Source organism: Choloepus didactylus, chromosome 14 (genome assembly GCF_015220235.1).
Source record: "Choloepus didactylus isolate mChoDid1 chromosome 14, mChoDid1.pri, whole genome shotgun sequence".
Taxonomy (NCBI): domain Eukaryota; kingdom Metazoa; phylum Chordata; class Mammalia; order Pilosa; family Megalonychidae; genus Choloepus; species Choloepus didactylus.
This window is the reverse complement of record NC_051320.1, coordinates 89,428,219-89,447,523: the sequence shown is the minus strand read 5'-3', so window position 1 is coordinate 89,447,523 and position 19,305 is coordinate 89,428,219. Positions and strand designations below refer to the sequence as shown.

The 19,305-nt window shown below is 42.7% G+C and overlaps 1 long non-coding RNA gene across 3 annotated transcripts in view; it reads left to right on the top strand.

Moving 5' to 3' along the window:
- Positions 1 to 299: 299 nt before the first annotated feature.
- LOC119509610 overlaps positions 300 to 19,305 on the top strand; it is a 52,126-nt gene continuing 33,120 nt past the window's right edge. For 2 of the 3 annotated variants that reach the window (XR_005211729.1, XR_005211727.1), the window contains exons 1-3: positions 300 to 1,000; positions 3,797 to 4,074; positions 13,292 to 13,443. This is a non-coding gene — a long non-coding RNA (uncharacterized LOC119509610). Of the gene's footprint in view, positions 1,001 to 3,796; positions 4,075 to 13,291; positions 13,444 to 14,121; positions 14,244 to 19,305 lie in introns of those variants that run through there. The other variant, XR_005211728.1, reaches the window with a different exon arrangement.

Below are 19,305 nucleotides of genomic sequence, written 5' to 3'. Positions count from 1 at the left end.
AGCAGGGCTTTCAAGACAGATCTGAGTTGAAAAATCCAGGTTTGCTATGTGACTTTGGGCAAACCACTTATTCTCTGAGTCTTTGTTTTTTCACCTATGAAACATGGATAATGATGTCCAAATTTCAGGATTTTTGTGAGTTTAGGGATTTTCATGAGTGATAAGTGGTGGCTGTTAATTATTATGAGCATTCCCCCTACTTTGGGTTGAGTAAGATTTGGAGAAGTTAAATGAAAACATTTAGCCCTTATGGGAAGCTTCAAGGGGAGTGAAAAGCACCCAACCATAGACAATGGAGAAGAGGTGAAGCAGATTCCAAGGGATGAAGTTGAAGAGAACTTTACCTTCAGCAAAAGGCTGAAATGAGCAATACGGGGATCTTTCATGAGCCCACCTGGCTGTTCAAGGCTCTTGATGGACGATGCTCTGGGGAGCTCCTGTTCATATCAGGGTGAGGATAGGAGGAAGGGGAGATGCTTTTGCATTTAAACCTGTCTCTACTTTTGTAGTTCATGTAGCTTCAACACAAGTTGCTTTCGTGACCTGGAGTGTGAGCTGTGAGATCACAGTGACGCTGTTAACAGATGATTCTGGTTTTGCTTATACTTTCATTCAGCATACACTTGTGAATGCCTTCCATGTGCCAGGCACTTTGCTAGGTCCCTGAGAAACAGCAGAGGACAAGGAACCCATGTTCCCTTTCATGGAGTGGACACTCCAGTGGGAGAGAAACAAACGAAAGAGCCAGTACAAATGAGGCGTGCTCAGAAGGAAAAATCCATGGGGGCTGAAAGCCCATGACATGAGATCCTGATCTTACTGGCTGGATGGAGGAGGGCCTCATGCCTTCGGGAAGAGAATGCTAAGGGCAATGAGCGGTCCAGCAGGAGTCAGCCAGGTGAGGGGAGTGGACAGGAGCACCCCCTACAGAAGGACACTGCAACATCAACGAGAATTCACCAAGAAGCTCACCAAGCAGGAAATGTAAGCATGCAAGCAGGTAAGCAGGCATTTTTTAATTTTAGGATTTGGAAAGAGAGTTTTATAAGAGATCATTTTATAAGAGATCAGTCTGAAATGTTACAGTTTGTCCAATTTGCATAACAAGGCATGTTGCACAATAAATCACAAAACATATATTAATTGAAAAGGTTAATGTTGAAAAGGATTAATTTCTTCTTCCCTGGCAACATGGACCTAATTAAATCTTTCCAGAAGCAGATGGACAATTCCACCCTCCAAATCGAGATATTTATGTAAATATCACTGAGCTAATTGATACTAAGCTGAATCAAAGGAAGGTAAACAGCATGTCTTCATGGTGTCAACAGTTGTGAGTGTGATTTACTGCATTAATGACTTCCTGGAATGAGCTATTATCCAGGGTAAAAAAGATTCTGGGATCTAATTTATTTTCATGATTATTAGAGTCACATTGAAAGGGAGCCTGGGCTGAGATTTTCAAGATCTAAGTCCAATGCTTGGTTTCTCCACCATTTGCTACGTTTTGGGTGGGTCTCAGCTGCTCAGGCCTCAGTTGTCACCCCTGAGTAAAATTATTAGCACCTGTTGGCTCATGCACAGGCTTGAGGACTGAGAAGTAAATGAGAAAGAAGATGGTAAGTGCATTGTGAAGTATAAAGGACTGAAGAAACAGAAATTATATGGGGATATTAATATTGGCATTTCACAGCATCTCGCTCTTCTCAAGGTCATGCCAGCCTGCAGGTGAAATGGTGCCACTTCCCCCTCCCTGACTCCCCCCACCCCCACCTCATTGGCTGCCTTTGGATCTTCAAGTCTTTCCCTTCTTCAGGTCTCCTGGATTTTTTTCCCATGATCCTTGCGGGGTTGACTCCTTTTCAATACTCAGGACTCATCTAAAATACCCCTTTTCAGAAAGGCCTTCTCTTACAATCTAAATGGATGCCTCTCCCAAGTGTTTCTCATTACTACATTCTGTTTCTTTTGTTAAAGTATAACTTATCCTTTACTTGTGACTAGTTACTTATTTCTCTGTTTTCTTGGTTAGTGTCTGTTTCTCACTTGTCTATGAAGTCATGGGAGCAGGGGCTGTCTGTTTTATTCTCTGGTATATTCCCAGAATGGTGTCTGGCACTAGTGGATGCCCAACGAGTATCTGTCAAATATGAATGATGAACGTTATTAGTCACAGTTAGAGAATATTAATACATGATAATAATTATGAATATACTGGCTATAGCTCTCACACCAGAAAGATTCGGGAGCTCTGTGTTTCCCACCTCAGGGGTTGTCAGAAACACTCAAAGGCAGGACCAAGTCCTCCAGCAAGCCCCTCTAAATCACTGGGTGGTATTGCAGTTTCTCTCCTCTGGCCGCACCTGCTGCCCAGGCCCCCATCACCCACACAGCCTCAGGGAGCTTTCTCACCACTGTGCCTGCTGTCGTACCCGCTGCTGCCCTGGGGATGTAAGGGTGGTGTTTTTTGTTTTGTTTTATTTTGTTTTTAGCACTGTAATTTCTGGGTGTCTCACTTGGTAAAGTTCTAGATTGTTTTCTGGATCCCCCACTGTTCTCAAGCCGTACTATTTTCTATGTTGGAGCCAGGGAGACTTCTTCTCCCACCTTTGTAGTGATTCTGTTCCATGGGTCATAACAGTGCCCTCCAATGCCTCACTTTTATTTGAGGTGAAAATAGGACTTTGGGTTTATACTCTCAATCCTCTCTCTAAAATTAGGGGGAACCGTCTTGAGTTTAAAGGAATATGTTGAGTTTTCCAGATTAAGAAAGTCACCTGAGGGTGCCAGCTGGATTCAAAACCATACTTCCTACCGGTGTCAGCAGCATTGTTTGTAGGCAAGGTTGGGAGTTCTTCTCCCAGGGTGTGTTTGGTCCCAGGAGGCTTCTAACTCCCTTGTGCATAGAATTCTGGACTGTATGCTACACTGAGCATCTCCTACCTGATGGGGGATTTATCTCACCCCTGCCTCCCCACCCTACCCCAAGTATCCCTCCCCATAACTCCTTGGAAGCTCAGCCAGCTTTAGTTGCTATGACTTTGAACACTGTCCACCCCAAGCACATTTTGTTTTGGAAAAAGAGAACATACACAAATGTTTTCCCAAAACCTGCATGTAAGCCTCTGGCATTCAGCTACCTTTGTGCTCCTGCCCTTTATGATCTAAAGAGCAGTTGCCACAGCTGCAGACCTACTCCAGTGAACTCTCCATCTTGCTGCTGTCCATCATGAGGTAGCTGCAGCTCTCAGTAAGTAAGCTCTCCTAAAAAACGCTTACACACTGAGCACGCTGGTGTTCAGTGCCCCTTTCTTTGAAATTTCACCAAGCCCTGTGGTGGGGTGGTTTGGGGCAGTCCTGGCTGGGTCTTCCCCTATTTCTTCTTTTGGGGTGAGTCCTGCTGCTAGTTCAGTGGGACCAAACATGGAAGGCCCCAGATAGTCGACTCTGGCCTATTTCCTTATCATAGAAGGAGGCAGATTGAGCCCAATTGCAGGTGTCCATCATGTGATCATTTGAGTTGAGCTACAGTGATCAGGAGAGGGAACTAGAGCTCTAAACACAGACAGAAGATGTGGCAACCATTGAGCAGTTTTTCATGTCATTTGGAAGGCAAAGCATGGGATTCTGAAACAACCAGAAAATGGTATGGTGGATTGAATTATGTACCCCAACAAAGACATTCTTAATCTTAATACACGTTCCTGTGTCAGTGAATCCATTTGTAAACAGGGACCTTTGAAGATATATTATCAGTTAAGGTTGTGTGGACTCATTTGTCTAAAATCCTTTGTAGGTGTAGCCAAGCTGAATGAGGTCAGGCCTTCATCTATGTGACTGGAGGCCTTTTTAAAAGAGGAAATTACAACATGGTTATAGAAGCCAGAAGCTGGAAGTCAGTAGAAACTGGAAAAGCAGACACAAGAAGAGAGAGATGGCCATGTGATGTGGGGCAGAGATGCAAGCCAAGTAACTCCAAGGATAGCGGCAAGCCGACACCAGCATGCTACACACTCTGGGGAGAAAATATAACCTTGTCAGTGTCTTGACTTTGGACTTCTAGCCTCTGAAACTGTGAGTCAATGAATTTACATTGTTTAAGCCAATTAACCCATTGTGTGATATTTGTCATAGCGGCTTGGGAAACTAAGACACAATGCAAATCCACCATGGAGGTGTCAGGATCCCACATTTACCAAAAATATCATGCAATTTCAACCCTTTGCTCATGTGGTTGTTTCTATCCGGAAGACTCTACACCTTTTTCTTTTTCTGACAACTTCTACTTTTCCTTGAAAGCCCTGATCAAATGCCCCCTCTTCCACGAAGCTTTTCCTATGGCAATTAGCAAAGAGGTATTGTAATCTAGCTATGCCATTTGCAAAAGATCTGCTTTATATTTTGCTAGACTCTGGATTTCAATAACTTCTATGAAAATGATAACAGCAGAAATTCACTAACAAAATTATTGTTTGCCATTTGTTAAGTTATCTCTAGTGTATCTAGCACTCTCGTGAGTTTTATTAAAGTTCTTAATAGTGCGTTTAATGAGATTTTTGTGGATCTTAAAATTTTTTTTAGAGAAGTTGTGGGTTTACAAACAATCATGCATAAAATACAGGATTCCCATGTAGCACCCTATTATTAACACCTTGCATTGGCATGGTGCATTTGTCATAGTGTGTAACATGCATTGTTTGATTCAATCCCTCCAACAATACTTAACTATTATTAATCCCATGTTTGAGTAGAAGAAACTGAAGCCTAGAAAGATTGTCATTCACCAACATTTATATAGCATAGCCTCATTCTAGCTGTTTTTATCTGGACCATTCTAGGGCTTCCAGAATTGGCCCTTAGCCTCCATATGGATGTTAAAAAAGGGGGTAACATGAGTGGAGGCAGCTGATGGCTGCCACATAGCATCTGATGGACACTTTTTCCACTGTACTGTGTGGCAAGACCTCCACTGCCACCAAGCTCCTCATTTTACAATGCACATAGATGGTTCTGGCTCAAACACATGGTGATTTGGGGGCCCTCGCACCTCAGGATAATGCTCTTTCTATGTATGAGCTGTTTGCTAGAGAGGACGTGGACCATGATCTTGTGGGATCTATTGATGTCATGATAGTTGGTCTTTCTTCTCCTTCCCTTTTTGGTCTTCATGTGACCAATGCACCACTAAACATGAACCGTCTACACTTTATGCAGTCTCCATAAGTAGCACAGTGGCCAATTTCTTAGTGTCTGCACCAGTGGTTCTGTTTCCTTTTTGAACAGTGCTCACATTAAGTCCCCAATCCAGAAGGAATGAACCTCATCTTCCCCAGGCTGCGGGCCGCTCCCCAAATCAACTGTGCACAGCTGGTCACGTGTCAAGACCTCTTGGTGGGAGGGACTGGATTTGCTCCCAAGGTTCTTCCCCTGATGCTGGGAACTCCGAATGCGGTGGCAGCCCCTGGGGGCTTCTGCAGAATCGCTAGACTTCCTGCTCACTCCCTTCTCTCCCGATCCCCGCACCTCTGTGGTTTTATGTTCTAAGGGAGGCGGGGAATTTAGCTCGGCCTGCTCTGACAGCTGCCTAAATCCTGCTCCTCTCTTTGTTCTTTTCTGCAGGCTAGACTTTAAGAAGTTTTATTGAATAGTGATTATGAGTATGTGCTTTTGAGTTTTGATTCTCTGGGTGTAAACATCTCTCTGCCTCAGGATTTTTCATGTATAGAAAAGAAATAATAATGCTACTTTACTGGGTTGTAAGCATGCTTGAATGGTGTTAGGAACATAATAAGCAATCAGTAAATGTTGCCTATCATTATTAATATTATTGTTACTATTTCTCTGTTTAAAGAGAGTAATTGGAATGAGATAGCACCATATCTGACTTGCTCTTTATTTCTGGAGAGCTGTTCTGTATCTCTTCTCCCACCTTCTTTCCATATTGCTCAACCGTCTGCCTTTTGCTTCTTTAAAACTGTCCTAGACCTAGATGGGGTCTGTTACACCCATTTGGGTCTCCGTTTCAAAGTGGGATTGACTATCTCCTTAAGCAGCCAGGTGTATTTGTTAAATAGACTGGAGCTGTCTACCACCAAATTGAGATAAAATCATACGTTCCTGTCCACTCAGTTGCTGCATCTGTTCTTCTTTGCCCAGGAGCACCTGGTCCTCAATTTTTCTGTCATCTTTTATGTGTTTGTGACTATAGACCAAGTCTCAGAATATTTCTCCCTCCTTAATTGGTGTATGCTGCGTCTGAGCCACTTGAAGGGCTGCAAAGGGTAGGCAAGCTATTTGTTCTTCATTGTCTCCATTGTCAACATTCCAGAAGGAGCTGGGAGAATTCTGACATGAGGCTTGGTGTCACCATGACCTCAGCTGGCTTCAGGGAAGCCCACCTCCCCCCTGAGGCCACGAGGCAGGAGTCCCGTGAGGGTTAACGTGCTGCATGCTGACCGTCAACTGATCATAACTCTTCCCATGTTGCAATGGGGAGACCAAGTCTGAGGGAGGGGAAGTGCCTTTCCTGACATCTGGCAGCTGGCAAGAGGCGAGGCCAACATGGGGGACAACAGGGGGAGGTACCAGTGCAGTAAAATGGTTAAACGATGGATCTTGGGACTAAGGGTGACCTAGGATTCTCGTGTGCAAGCACCAGCCATGTGAGTTAGCCTCTCCAGCTTCTGTTTTCTCATCCATCGAGCACTCATAAAATAATACCCTCCTCTAAGGGCTGGGGGGAGGATTGGATGAGACGTGTGAGTAAAGAGTTTTGGAGCGTGCCGGTGAGCTCATGCAAACAGGACCCACCCAGCCTGACTTCAGACACCGCCTTGCCCAGACTACACAGGTACTGGTCCCGTGCAGTGCTCACATTTGCACTTCACTGTGCACACTCACAGCTGTTCATTGGCTCCCATGCCTTGTCAAAATCTCGACCCCTGCCTGAGTCAGAATTGTTCTCTCTCTTTCTACTCCCCTTGTCCTTTCCCAGTTACCTTGGTTGCAGACTTATTTGTGCTTATTTGCTCAGTTTTCTGTCTTCTTTACCCATGGACTGTGGGTGCTTTTGGAGCCTTGACTAGCCAAGTCGTTTGTAAGCCAAGTTCCTATATTGTGCTTGACACTTTATAGGCCGAACAGAGCAAGCATCATGCTCTGATGTGGGGTCAGGGGTACAGGCTTTTTGCACCATGACCTTAGGTGAGCACAGTCATTTCATGTGAACTTCCATGTACTCATTTGTAAACGAAAACTACAATAAACAACTATGATGATGATGCCTGTTACTTATTAGTTGTTTATTATGTGCTGCGATTTGAAACTTACATGCATTAATCTTTTACTGCTCATAAAAGCTATACTCATAATTCCAGCTCACAGATGAGGAATCAAAGACCCAGAGCATGTAAGGAGCCTGCCCATAGTCCTACAGACAGAAAGTCATGGAGCTGGGACACAAATGCAAGCAGAAGACACTGCTTTCCCTCTTAAGTTCCATGTCATTCGGGAAGAAAGATCTCCCTTGTAGTGTGGGTGAAGTGAGATAATGCACATGAGATTTCTTGTCTCACGTCTGACATCTGGCACATGCTCAGCAATCTGAGCTGCATTTCAGTGTGTACCATGGTTCCAGGCTACCCTGCACTTGCTTGTTTCAGCATCTTCACCTGGCTGCCTCCTTCTCTCTCCTCTTAAAGCTTGAATCACACACTTGGTACCTCCCCTTGGATGTCTATTGGGCATCTCAAACATAACTGCGTCTATAACAGACCTATTGATTTTGCACTCCAAATCTGCTCCCCTCTTCCAAGCCTTCTGTTTCCTATGAAAGATGTTGCTATCCACACATTTGCTTAGGCTACAACCTCAGAGCTAGGCTTGTCCCCTTTTTTGCACATAGCTCAGTCTCTTCCATTAGGAAGTCCAGTTTCCTATACTTCTACTGCAAAGAGTATCCTCAATTCAATCAATTCTTACAATGATCACTGTGACCACTCCAGTTCAAGCCAACTCATTTCTTTCCTTGACAAAAGCAATAGTTGTAGCCAGTCTCCCCAATTCCTTCCTCATCAGTCCATCCTCCATGCAGAAGCACACCAGGTGATCTTTTTAAAGGTATTTCGGATACCGTCAGCCCTTCTCTTGTGACCCTTCGATGTCTTTCTATCATACTTTGAATAAAATCCAAAAGAAATACCAGGCCCCAGCTGCCCCATACACCTCACCTCCCAACACACCTATGTACTCCCATCACACCACCTTTCCCCTGCCCCTCAATCACGTCAAGCTCTTTTCTATCTCAGGACCTTTGCAAGAGCTTTTCTTTCTTCTTGGAAAGCTCTTTCTCCTGATCCAGCTGCCATTAAGCTTTCAACTTATGCATCATCCTGATGCTTCAAAGGCATGGCCTTGTTCTTGACCAGTGCTTCACCCCCAGGACGTGGGATAGGGCTCTGCTCGCAGTAGGTGCTCAAGGGGTTTTTGTTGACCCGACAGACTAGAACGAATGTGAATACAGATGTGAGACTATTTTGCATCCCTTGTGTTCATGGTCTGGTACCTACTAGGCCCAGATAACTACTTTTTAAATGAATGAAAATGGTGGGTCTACGCATTGAGAACTCAAGTAAAGAGGCCAAGGTATTGCTTTTGATTTCTCCACTCAGTTTTCATGCCATCACCTCTGTTTTAGGGAAGACAATTGCCCCCTCATTCTCTAACTTTTTCCTAAAAGATGGTTGGTCTAATCAGCAGCTCCCTGTCTGCCAGGTTGCATGTTAGCTCCGAGCAGGGGCCAAATAACTGGAAACGGGCTGCCTTTGTCTCTGGGGAGAAGTTACTGTTCAGTCTGGCTAATGCCTCCACTCCTGGCCACAGCCCAGCAATTCAACCCTCAGCCAAACAGATGGACAATTGTACCAACAAAATGAAGATATGATGTAAATATCACTGAGCAAATTGATGCTCAGCTGAGCTAAAAGAAGGGAAACAAGACGGATACACGATATTAACAGCTGGGAAGATAATTTAGCGCATTAACGACTTCTCCTGGCAAGCTGCTATTGGGAGGACAGAGATCCAGGATCGAATTCATTTTCTTAATCAGTGAAGCTTAATCCTGAGGTGACACCTGGTACTTGAAGCCTGATAAATCACAGAACTCATAAATCACCTAGCCTTGATGGGAGAATCCCACAGTGCTTGCACTGAGTGTTTTCCCCATAGAGACAGACTTTTAACAGGATTTAAATAGTTTTGTTCTCATCCATCACATTTTTTGAGGGCCCACTAGGTGCCACTTGCTGGGTGCTGAGACTAGAAAGATAAATAAGATGCAGTGACATATTCTGTGATTATAGTCTATTCTAGGGGGACAGAGTTGCAATACATATAGTTCAGCATTATGGAAATATGAGTAGAAATGTCTCAAAAGAATAGGAGGTAAGTTCTGGGGAATCATAGGGGGCTTCATAGAGGAGATAACACTTGTATGAACATCAATGAGAGCTCAGTAGAGATACTAGAACTAGGGCAGTAGCTGTGGATCTGAAGAGGAGAAAACTGAGGCAAGAAATGCCAAGGGAGAAGAACCCACAGAAACCAACCACCGGTGGATGCTACCAATAAGCAAATAGTGTTGCCCTGACAGTCCTCTTATGCAAGAGTACATGACACTCAATCAAATAAAATGGTGTTTGTCCAGGCTAAAGTGAAATATCTTAGCTTTCAGATCAAAGAAGAAGGAGAAAAGTCTGTTTCCTGAGTTACAAAGAACATTTCTGTCTCTCCAAAGTCACTAAGCAGGTACATCAGGTTTTAACGCTGCCTGCAAGGGGCTCCCTCTCCTCGATTGATTTGGGACCCTCCAGTCTACCCTTCTTCCTGGCCTACAGAGAAGTGTATGCACCCTCCTGTCAGACTCCATGAGCTGGAAGTCTACATACTCACACTTGCTGTGTGCAGCCTTGAGAAAAGTATTGGGTCTACCTGGAATATACCTGGAGTCATCTACCTGGAGTCTACCTGATGTCCACCTGGAGTCTACCTGGAGTCTACCTGATGTCCACCTGGAGTCTACCTGGAGTCCTTCCCATTTCTTAAACCCCTTTACCAATCTTCTCTGAATCCTGAAGATTCTATTTCCTAACCACAATGTGCCTTTTTCCTCCATTCCACTCTATTACCATTTCCTTGGTCCCGATCTTCACTCTCTCTCGACTGGACAAATGCAGTGTCTTGCCAACTACTTTCATTGTCTGCAGGATCACTTTGCCTTCCAACTCACTTTCCACTCTGCTATCATAAGAAGCTTTCTAACCTGAAAATCTTGTCCTGTCATCCTCTTGTGTGAAACCCTTCAGTCCTTTATCAAGTCCAAATACTCTATCAAAATAAGGCGCTTGATTTTCTGACCTTTACTAACCTTTCCAGATTTCTTTCTCAAATCCTGTGCTCCTGACAAACCAAAATACTTAAAACTCCATTAACGTCAGCCTCTTTATGTCTCTGGACCTTTGTTCTTCCTGTTCTCTCTGTCCAAAATGTTTATCCTGGTTCATCTTCCTTGCAATATCTAACCATCCTGCACATTTTAGCTGAAGCATCAAGTTTGTGATGCACAGAGGATACGGTCAGTTCTTGTTTATCACAGTGGTTATGCTCTATAAAGTTACTGGGAACACTGAATAGTAAACACTGAACCAGAAACCTCCTATGTTAGGTACCTTCAAGTCTCCGGTCACAACATTTTCACTAACTGACCAATGCATTACCTTCTTTTATGTGGATTTCTGTTAAAAGCCATATTTTTGAATATAGATTTTTGATTTATTAGCATTGAACTCAGGGCCAGCAGTGCTATAACTCATGCCTGAACAAATCTTATCTAACACTTATTTTCTCCCTAAGGCATATCATAGCCTTCTTGCACTTGGGAACACTAGGCAGCACTTCAGCATTATACTAGAGGGCCATTTAAAACAGCAAAACCAACAACAAAAAGCATAAAAATGCAAAAAACATGGTGCTAAATATACCCTGAAAAGGACAATTGTTTATAGGAGGAGAGCTGAAACAAGAAGGCAAAGTCTCTTTGTTCAACCTTAGCTGGGGAAGTGCACATTAGGGAACTAAAATTTCCTGCAATTCTGTGCATATCTGCACATGACCATGAAAGCACCGCAAGTACTGATTTTGGGGTTACAAATAAAATTTTTGTGAGTACATGAAATTAGCAAATATTGAATCCACAAATAGTGAGGATCAACTGTGCTTCCTCTACAGTTTGATCTGACCACTCTATTTCCTGTGTTCCTATTATTCCCAATAGAACTCATCACAGCGTTTGAGACACATTGTTGCATTGATTGATTTACATATTAAACTCCTCTGCTAGAGTTTGTCTAAGTTTTTGTATCTCCAGTGTCTATCCAAATATAGTTATTCAGAAAATTTTGGTCAGCTGAATGCATGAATAAGTGAATGAATGAATACAAGAGGTTTCATCTCTCCTTTTTTTCCAATCCAGGCATTAGGAAGACATTGGTTAGAGAATTGTTCTGGGTTATCTCATGATGTATTCCTAATACATGTCCGGGGTCTTGCCCCATACCTCATAATGTATATTTATTATCCAGATAAGAGCAACAACTGAAGGCTCATTATATGCCCGGTTTCCTGTGGCCTGTGTTAAGAGGCTTTGTAGCATTGACTGTTGACTCATTAGAAAACTTGTTGATCAAGCAAAGTCACTACTCTTCCTTCAATAAACAACTACCACCTTGGCAGAGTCTTAGTACTGTCTCCAAAATAAGACGTAAAGAGCGGTTATTAGTAGTATTTTAGGCTGGGTGCTTTTTACAGTGGGACTTGCAAGTTGGGGAACTGGTTGGGATTGGTCAGGGTTCATGACATAAAATCGTCCCATCAGTGAGCACAGCAAGGTGAAGGTCCTGACGTGATTATTGAGGCTGTTGTTATTCTTGATAAGTAAGCTTTTTAGTTAGGGCATAGCCTTGCTTTCCAGGAGCACATATTTCTTAGAACAAATACATATGTTTGTTTATTTTTTTGATGCCAGTATTGTTTAGCACAAAAACAGGAATGTATACTTTGTCCCCAAATTAATGCGGGGACAGGAAATTATTTTGGTTCAGTTCTCAGTAGGTTCTAGTGGGCAGGAGCAGCACCTCACAATACGTTTTTATGAGGTCCATTGTACCCAATATTAATTAACCAATTAATTAATTCTTTATTTTATCCACTCATTCATTATTTCATTTATAAAATAAATGCTTGTTGAGAATGACAGATAGAAATAATTATATTCCAACGTAGATATAATTGACATGGAGCTAAACAGCAGAGAGTAAGAAGGAGAAGAAACAGGGCCCTTCCCTAATGTCATTAAGAAGAGGGAGTGAACTGTAAATAAATGATTGCTCTGCTGCAGAGGATAGCAGTGTGGCCCTTAGACCATCTTCAGGGATACCACTCATGCAGCTTTTTAAGAATTGGATTCCTGAGCCCTTGTCCAGGAATCAGAATTTCTGGGGATGGGACACAGGAATAACATTTTAAGTGTCTTTTCCAAGATTCTCATGCTTACTTACTTTTGAGACTACTAGACAACACCATGAGAAATACTCTACTTATTGAGATCCTTATAAACTCCAACCTCACTACAATGAGGTACATATACTTACTGAAGGAGCAAACAAATATTACCGTGAAATTAGAAAAGTGCTCCTGCCGAAGTAAGTACAAGAAAGGGAATGGCCAGTGCTTCCTTAGGAGAAGAGCTTGAGTGAGGCTTCCGGAGAAGATGGCATTTGGAGAGGCCTTTGAAGAGACTAAATAGGGAGGAGAAGGAGGGAAGGACATTTCGGAGCTCAGAGCCTAAAGCAATAGCACACTCGGGAAATGACTAGAGGCCAGGGTATCTCAGTCTGCCAGAATCAGTGGTTGGTTTTCTTCCTTTGGCTCATATTGAGGTGAGTTTTAGTTTTATAATTATCTCCACAAGCCCTACAATTCTCATTGAAGTCAATCATAGGACAGGCTGTCCTGACTCTCCTGCATTCCTAATATATATACTTGGGAAATTCTACATTTCCCACTGAGGTTAGAATTGACCGGAACAGCCTGTAAGATCTCTCTTTTGCTTTCCAAATTAACTAAGAAAATATCTTTTATTTTTCCCTGAATAATTAAAAAATTTTAAACATTTGTATGTTACAACCCTCCATCAAACATTTCATTTTCTTCCCCAAATTTCACAATTCTGGAGCCCTCTACAAGTTATCTACTGGGCGATTTCTAAAGAATGAGCTTGAAATGTGGCTTAGCTACTGCATGGTGGAGCATAGAAGGCGCTAGATTGGAAGGACGGAGTTCTGGATTCTGGTATCACCATCTCACTAAGCAGCTGAATGATCTTGGGTAAGTTTCTTCATGTGCCAAATTTATTCTCACTTTTCTTAACTAGAGATCATAACTCCTTTGCCAGGACTGTGGTAACTCTTAAATGAGTTAAATGAGACGAGTATGATGTGTCCAGTTTGTGCCTGGCACAAAATAGGTGCTTAATAAATATTGATTCCCTTGCATGGTAGGTGCATTTCTTTATGCATTCCATCTGTATCACTTTTGAGTCAGGGATAATAATCACAGAAAACCTTTATTGAATCAAATCCTTTACACTTCAGATGGATTCATCATGGTGATTAGAGGTCTAAGTGATATGCTGCAATAATTCTCAAAGCAAGAGAGCCTGGGACCTTATTATAATGTAGCATTCTATCCAATAGGCCCAGGCTAGGGTCTGAGCTTCTGTATCTCTAAAAAAGGTCCTGGGTGATACCCAGGTCACTAGCTCATGGACTATAGTGTTAGGAGCAGAGGTCTAAGGAGGAGCCTGGATGTGTTACAGGTGCGGCAGAGACTGGCTGATGCTCAACCACCTCATTCCCTCCTCATGGGCATCCAGGGACATTTGACTCACTTGCAATTAGGTGGGGCCATATGACTGGTATCTGGCCAATGGAATATGGGAGGAAGTGATGGATCCCTGACTATAAAGTACCCCATGATCCTCCTCATTTCCTTTTTGCTTGTCAGTGGACAGTATGAAATGGATCCAGTGGAGGACTCCCGGGAAGGTCTAGATGACAGTGGAGTCACAAGGTAGAAGAAACTGATTCCTGAACCACTGCTTGGAATGCCACTTGCCAAATACCTGGTTGGATGATGACTCAAATAAGAAATAAATCTTGGTTGTATTAAGCCACCGAGATTCTCTTTTTTTTTTTTTTTTTTACCAGAAATTGGCATAAATTCCCTGACTGATACAACAGGTGTGCTGAACTATTGGTTCCCTTAGTCCTTGGGGTGGGCAAAGAGCTCAGGAGAGCTTTCGTGAGAAAGCTGGGCAGCCAGAAACTCTGGGCCTATCTCCCCCAGTTGTAAGTACTCTTGTCTATTAACTCCAGTGTGTCAGATGAATGTTATCATTTTCCCACATACCATAACTTTAAAAAGTTGAAATACTCTAAATGAAAAGAGTCTGAACTCAAGTGTTAGGAAAATCTGGCATTGCAATCTGAGCACTGTTTCTGTTTCATTATGTGCCTCCATCAATTTTCATTATCTTCCTTCACTCCAGTTTTCTCATGTGTCCCACACCACTTCATGTGACTTTTATAAGCAGATTGTGAGAAAACTTCAGTGTGCTTAGTAGTGTTAAAGGAATGTAGATCGAGGTCGACTGATTGGAGCAGAAGAAATTTAGTCATAGATAGAGCATAGTTGATCGCGGAGGCTAAAGAGCAACCAAAGACTCATCCACTTGATTTACAAATGAGGAATGGAACTCATTTTGAGAAATCAATTGGGTGTCATGGAATATTTATGGGTCCCCACTCCTGGCGAGCATTTCATTTAGCTGATGTACCCTCATTTACAGCCCAGCTCCCTGGGACAGTGCACTCTGCTTCTCTCCTTTTCATGATTACAACCAAGGTTGCTGGTTATTTTCCGATGGAATTTTTCAGTTCCCCTTGAATGTTCTGGGATAATGGATTTTATTCTCAACTATCAGACACCTCAGCATTTAACTGAGTTTCAGTGCTGTCCTTGTGGGTGGAATCATTCAGGGACTTTGCTTTGGAGGCATGAAGATATTTCATAGAAATCATATAATCATAGACTCACAGTGCTGGAAGCTTAGTGCTTCTATGTTTGACCTCTTCATTTCACAGATGAGGCTCCAGAAGGGAAAGCCACTTGCCCACGTTAGTCTTAAAATTGAGACTAGACTTTTCTTGGTTAATCACAGAATGAGTTGGCCATCGCAATTCTATCTCTTTCTGTAGAGAACAACGACTACTAATGATGGCCTAGCACTCAGCTGCTACATCTCTAATAACCTGCATTGTGCAGAGCGCAGTTCTGAGCCAGCTCTCAGTAAATGCTGCTGAAATTAAACTCATCACCTTTATTTGGTTATATTGTGGGTCCTCTCAAGTAGTTGTCATCAAGCAGATGTTCTAGGGGAATATAAGAAAAAAATATGTGTGCTGCGTAGCAGAGGACAGGGCACAGGTCTTTACTGTTTGATTTTTACCAGATAACTTGTGGACACGTCAGCTCTATAAAGAAGATGTTGCTTTAAAGATTGGTCAAAGAGGTGAAGTGGCATCACGAAGCTAAATAAATAATGAGATGGAGTCACAACCCAAATTGGGACTGACTGTGAGAGTTCTTTAACAATCTGGGTCTTGAGATTTGAGATTGGGACTTGGAGAGTAAGCTAAAGAGTTTTCTCACCTATCTATAAAAATACACCATATTCAATATTAGGGTTCTCCAATAGTAAACTAAAGGCTTCTTTCCTTTCTTGGAGAAAGCCAAGAATGCTTGTCTTTGAGAAATAAGCAACATGAAATTCTTTTTGTTAATTGAAAACAAATTAGTTCTGTGGGAAAATAATAAACTTTGAAATACAGAATCCAAAGTGCCATAGACATGGGCCAAAACATTAAAACTTTTAAACTAAAAGGCAACTCAGTGCAGGGAAATAGTAGTGGGCTTGAATTCAGTTGACCTGGGGGCCTGAGCAAGTCACTAGCTTCTCTGAGAAGCTCATTTTTAATATATTAGGGGTAAGCAACTGTCTTCGGAGAGCCCTGTCCCTTCTACATGGTGACACTAAGGCTTTGGGTAAGCCTCTCACCTCTCTTTATCCTGGTTTCCTCATCTCTAAACTAAGATGATTATATCAGACAGTATCTGTAGTCCATTCCAGCTGGAGCATTCTGAGATTGAAAGTGAATGATTTAGGTAAGCAGCAACACAATCAGATGTTCTGTCAATAGAAAAAAATTATACTTTGGAGTCAGGCAGACCTGGATTTGATTCCTATTTCTATTGCTTGTTGAGTAATCTTGAGTAAATTGTTCAACTTCTCTGAATTCCAAATAGCTTTTTTCCCTTAAAATGAAGAGTTTTAAAAATACTTATCTTGCAGGATGATTATAAAACTCAAAAACAGAAAATAACAGAATGTTTCTTTCTCTAGGTGGGTATGTATGGAACTTGTCCAAAATCATGAGCATATTAGATGCAGTGTGAGTTCTTGAACCCAGTTTCTCTGGCTTCCAACCCATAACTTCACATTATACTTAGCTGCCTTTCAACAATATTAAGAATTTCAGAGATGACAAAAATAGGGGTGTTAACAAGAACTTGCTGAAGTTTGCTCATGTTCCCAGCTCTGTCTGCCATGATACATGCTCTGGTTCAAGCCTTAAACATTGCTTGTCTGCACCTTTGCTTGATTCTCCTCACTGGTCTCCCTGCCTCCAGTGTCTTCCACTCTATTCCATACTCCACCCTGTAGCCAGAGACGTCTTACTAAAATGTATCTGATCTGCCACTCCAATGTGTGTAAACTTTCACTGTCAGCTAAGAATAAAGTCTAAGGTCTTTATCAGGGTGTCTCAGCGAGATTCTAACCAGAAGATAGACCACTTGAGTATTTCGTATGGAGAGTATTTAATACAGGGGATTAGTTACAGAGGCAACTGCACTCTTGGAAGGCAGGCAAAGAACAATGAGGCAGCCCAGAGGTTAAGGGCAGTGAAGCATGATTACCAGCCCTAGGCAAAAGGGACAGAGCTGGGAGGTGGTGTTACAGCAGATCATTCCACTGATAGCTGGATTCATGGAGCAGACACAGCTGTTTCCAGAGATATTGCAGGATATTCCTCTCCTACCCCACCTCTACCATTGCCCAAATCCAGCTAGGTACCAACTGATACAGGAAGCTGCAAGGGTCAGCCTCCCCGTGACTCAGAGCAGAGCAGGGAGGCTGAGGCCTGCATCTGAGGTCCCACCAGCCTAGGACCCACACTATGGCTTATGAGGCCCATGACGCCTTCTCTGGATACTGACTCCAAATGTGTCTGCTCCTTCATGCTCCACACATTTGCCCATGACATCTTCTCTTCCTCCTCACCACTGGGTTTTCTGGCAAGCTCCCCTTTATCTTTAAGATCCAGTTTAAACACCAGCTTCTTGGCAAAGACCTTCCTGAACATTAGGAAAACATCCAATCAGCTGTACTGAATGAACTTGCCATAATAGCGTTCTGCAACCATTTCTCATGCCCACCTGCAACTCATATTTGAAGTCAAGGATTGCATCTTATTTATCTTGGATCCCTAGTATTAAGCACAGAACATGGTAGGCCTCAATAAGTGTTTGTGGAGTATATGAATGGAAAAATGACTGGCTTCTTTGTTCCAAGTCAAGATAATTGGTTTTATATAGGTTTGGTTAGGTATCTATGTCCAACAACCACCTGTCTAGGAAACCTCAAAGGAAGACCAGGTGAATCCTGTCGAAGAGTTTCTTTATTCTTTAAATGGTGTATCTGTGCTTCAAGGAGGCCCCAGTTCCGAATGTTGGGAGCTTTGCAGGTTTTCTGCTGTCCACCTGCTGCTTGATCAGAGGGCCACGTCTCCCAGGCACTGTGTGCTCTGTGTATCCAAGGAGGAAAAGTGACCCTTTCCAGGCCATTATGGATTTCCCTGTCTGGTTATTCATTATTTCTACAGACTTTAATAATGATCTCAGCTTGAGATGGGATAGAATAATGAACCATTCATTCACATTCAAGGCACTAATTAAAAAGGCGCAGTTTCATTTTCATGAGTTGTGCTGATGACTTAATTACAGCAAGACCCTGTGAAAATAACTTTTCATTTTGAGGCTGAAAAGTGACTGCAACTTAAAAGCACAAGGTATCTGCTGTGGGCATGTGGGGAGGACAGGGAAGGAGCAGGTAGAAGAAGACAGGGCTGGGGGTTAGGGGTTTGGCTTCTAGTTCCACTTTTCCTCATAATTGGCTGAATGGCCTCAGGAAAACCACTTCACCTTTCTGGTCCTGCTTCTTTCTAAAGAAATATGGTTGCAGACTGTCACCACCACTACCCTTATTTGCTATGAGAGTCATATTGACGCTCTACAGTGTCACCACTGAAGGATCATTCACTATGCCAAATTACTGATTGGTGAAGGAACACGGTGAATTTTTTTTTTCCTTTTTTGAAGTAGCACATAAAGGATGATACAATGGTTGTGTTTAATAATCTGAATGGCTGTCACTTGTAAGAGGGAGAGAAAATTCTTTGTGGGATGATATGCTTGAACAAGAGCAAATGGGAACAAATTAAAAGGGGGAAGGAGCTGACATATATTGAGCACATTCTAAACCAGAAACTTCCTAATTATCTTAATCTTTTCTTTAGTTTTTGAGGAAAGCATTATGTCCCCCATTTTATAGATGGGGAATCTAAGGTTCTGAGAGTTGAAATATCTTACCTAAAGGCACACACCTGGGAAATACGGAATTGAAGTTGGAACCCAAGGCAGAGGGACTCTAACAGGGGTGTTCTTTCCACTGCAGCAGATGGTTAGCTATTAATCAGGTGAATGTAATGAAAAGAACTTTCTAATAATTCCAAGCATCCAAAAATTAAATGGGGTATCTCACATATTGTATGTTCAGTGTCCTTCGGTGTGTTCATACAGATGTCGGGTCCCCCAGGGTCAGGTGTGCAGGGAGGATTCATGCCTCATGGGAAGCTGGGCACGGTGAACTGACAGGTGCTGTCAAGATGCTCAACATGACATGCTTCCTTTCCTTCCGGATCGCTCAGCTAGACCACAGTCTTCCCTGACAGTTAGACGAAGCACATGACTTCATGCTGGCAGTGAGTTCTGGTGGGAGTCCAGCACCAG